The following is a 3,574-nucleotide window of genomic DNA, read 5'->3' on the forward strand; positions in this document are numbered from 1 at the left end:
TAGTTCGTTCTCACACGCTCCGGGCGATCTTGAAGGAGTTTTTACTTTCGGTTATCTAGCTTTATGAAGACCAATACACTCATACAGCTAGATAACCAAAGATAACAACTCGCTTCCCTCACAGCCTCTGTCTTCTTCAGGCCAGACTCTAGATCCGGATCTTTCTGGCAGTACCGAAGAGTAGTCCTCCAAGATACTGGCCGAGCCCAAGATTCCTCCTTGTATGTAAATTTGACCTGGTTTCTGTTTGTGTGTGCGGCTAAAACATCCAAACGAGAGCCGTTGCTTTCAAAGTTTATTCCGAACTTTTTTTTTTCCTTTCAGCAAGTAATCTCCGGCAGCGTTAGGCAACAATTCATCTATTAATATCAGAAAATAAAACCAGCTATTAAGGTGCAGCAAGCGGTTACGAGTGAGCAGCAGCATCCGTCCCTCCACAGGCCTCTATTTGCATTGTAAATTGCTTCATTCTCACGCGAGACTCTTTAGCCTCCCTCTATAGAGATGTATAAAGCCAACGGCAATTTCCAGCGCAGGTTTAGGAGGAAGGAAAAAAATATATACAAAAAACATCCCATTCTATAGAAGAAGAGACAGCTGATTCAAGGACCTGCTCCGGATCCTTTTGGGTTAGGCACCATGAGCTTTTTAACCAAGCGGTGGCAGCTTGATTGCATATATCTTGTGTGTGTGTGTTTTAGGGGGGAAGATCCTCGATTTCACCGGGCTTCTAGGCTGGGGAGGAGAAGATGCCGTCCTGTAGGCGTGCTGCTGCCCCGGGTCTGAAAGAAGGAGAAAAGGGCCATCATTGGAGGGGCTTTCACTGCCAAAATGTGGACCAGCCCGGCAAGGTCAAAGGTTCGAGACCGCAGGAGACCAAGGTAATGATGATGTCATGAGAAATCTCAAGTACACGGTTATTGATATGCATCAGTGATCATCCAACTGCCCCACGCCTGCTGCCCAAGCAGCGGTAGCGGCGGCGGCAGCAGCCGCAGCATTGCAACAGCCCTATTTTCTCAATCAACATCTCTTCCGCTAGCACTACCGCCTGCTTCTGGAAAAGCAACCCGCGGCCTTTTACCTCCTCGGTGCGAGTGTAGATCGCTCTAATATCCAAGGACTGGAAGAAATCTCTCTCTAAGGACAGATAAAAGCATTTCAGATCTGGGGAATGTCTTTACCTGCATTTCTCTTCTGGCAGATTGCATGAGCAGACAGATGGAAGGCACTTTGCTATTGCTTAAAGCAGGGCCTTGCTTTCTGGGGCTGGGAATCAGATCTGTATTACGCAGTGAGTCGATGTGTGATTACATTGACAATTTGCTCTTGTGGTGTGTTTTTAATGGCTTCACAGCTCAGGCATGTTTTGTATCTATGTGCCATGGCGATAGGGCAGCGTATTTTGTCCTGTAAGTTCAAGGTGAATGCTCTAAGCAAGCCGACTTCATCCTGGTTTTTTAAAAAATGATTTTGTATGTAGGGTGTGCCTTAGATTGTGGCACAGGTAAGTACTGCTGCTGTAGTTTCTAAGGTTGTACACAACTCTGCTGTAATAAAAATGCTGAGGCTTTGTCTGTGTGCCAAACATCAATTTTCATACAGAAGGGCAAAATGTAGTAGTCTTCCTTATGAAATTATTTTAAAAAGGATTGTTACCTTGTTAAAAGACAGATAAAATACCTGGGTGTTAAGAGAATTACCCCTCCCCCCTCCCCCCACCCCTTCCCTACCCCCACCTTTCTTCTACCTAGAGAGGAATATTGTTTTATTAATTAATTAGCCTCATTATTTTTCTCAGGACTTTTCAAAGTGGGAATATGATCACTTAAAGACCTCTCTTCTCTCTCCTTTGTAATGGGTTATCTATGTCTAATGCAAATATGATATGTAAAATTCTAGTAGTCAGATGCCCCTCAACAGAACCTCTAAGGTGCAGTCCACATGAGAAGCATACTCGCCATGGGTGAGTTTTATGGACTGTTTTCCAAAATCATGAGTTATGTTTGGTAATGTTACTATTCTTAAAATACATGCTATAAGCGAATATCATAAATCTACGTATTCATTTCACACATCACTAGTTTATCACAATACTCTCATTTTTATAACTGACTATTTTCAGTCATCACCAAAACACTTTCAGAATTAATATACACACTTTCATTAATTCAGTAATTTATTAAGGCATGAGTATGAATATGGTTACCAAATTACATACAGAGCACACATATGTAAATCCTATAGAAAAGACTGGCAAGAAAACTAGAACTGCTAAAAGTCCCCAATTAAGATTTCAAGCAACAATATCACATCAATTAAATATATATTTAGTAACTTGGGTGCCAACTTCACCCTGGATTTTTTTAGTAATTTAACTTTTGGGGGGAGCATTCTTGTCCTGATTATTTAGAAGCGACTAAGCTATGGAAATTGCTCATCTATTATCCTTATCAAACTATTACACAAGAAGTACAATCAGAAATGGCTGCACTGGGTGTCTATAAAACGTAAACGCAAACTGCAAACGAAATCAAAGAAACACACTCCCACAGAGTTACTGTTCCTTTTTGAACTATGAGGCACAATATAAACTACTGGTTAAGAATTGAACACATCACTGAGGCACATGCCACTTTTGACATTATGTAAAACCCTAATGAGCTTTGCTGCCTTGGAAGATTGAAAGTATTTTGGCCTTGCTTTCCAAGACCTAGAAGCAGAATCATTAGTGACCTGGCATGTACTCATAAAGCAAGCATATGATCAGATGGATTCAGTTCCTTAAGTCATAACCCCAAGAAATGTCAGATATTATTAGAATATCTTTTTGCTTTATATATGTCTGAGTAGGGGTTGGTGAAAGTAGAGAGAAATGATGCATGTATGTCTGTATGTGTACCATCACCATATTTGTGTGAATTTGCAAGTTAACATGACTGAGTCACCACATTTAACAATTAAGTGCATTTTTAAAAATCAAGTAACCATCGTGAAAGCCAAGACACTGAACATTTGAGATGCTTCTACAATTAGAAGCTATAGAAAATACTGTCTTAAAATAGCATCTTATATGGCAATGCCACATAGTCACATCAACTGACACCAGGACTGGCCCCTTGCCTGCCACATATATTGTAGATTCTACTGAGAGCACCAAAAAATAAATTTAGCCAACATAATGATTATGGGCAGTCTGTTCATTAGCCACATATAGCCATTAAATATTTTAGCTCTCCGTCATCTTTCAAGGAGTGAAGAAAGAAAGATACATAGAAAGGCTTAACACTGAGCATCTGGGTTTTCTGAATATTGCCAAGGTTTATCACATACATTTCAAGGACTGTATTATCATCTAAGAGTGAGACAGACAAGTTGAAACAATTGTGCTACTAGCTCTAAAGATTCCTAGCAATGTCTGGCATACATTGTAGTGAGTAGCTATTAACACATGTTTTTTATTTCAGTTATTTTTGTTTTTCAGAAAAGCTATTTAGCTGAGCTACAGAATACCTTTTTGAAATCTGCATATTGAGGGATATACTGAATTCATTTGGCTTGCCTACTCAATCTC

General features: G+C 40.2%; 1 non-coding gene across 1 annotated transcript; it reads right to left on the reverse strand.

Annotated features, from left to right (window-relative positions):
* On the reverse strand, positions 31–117 carry MIR9-2 (microRNA 9-2). Its single transcript, NR_038511.1, has one exon. It is a non-coding gene; the product is annotated as a microRNA 9-2 (primary transcript).

The sequence above is a fragment of the Sus scrofa genome, chromosome 2 (genome assembly GCF_000003025.6).
Source record: "Sus scrofa isolate TJ Tabasco breed Duroc chromosome 2, Sscrofa11.1, whole genome shotgun sequence".
In the NCBI taxonomy this organism is placed as follows: domain Eukaryota; kingdom Metazoa; phylum Chordata; class Mammalia; order Artiodactyla; family Suidae; genus Sus; species Sus scrofa.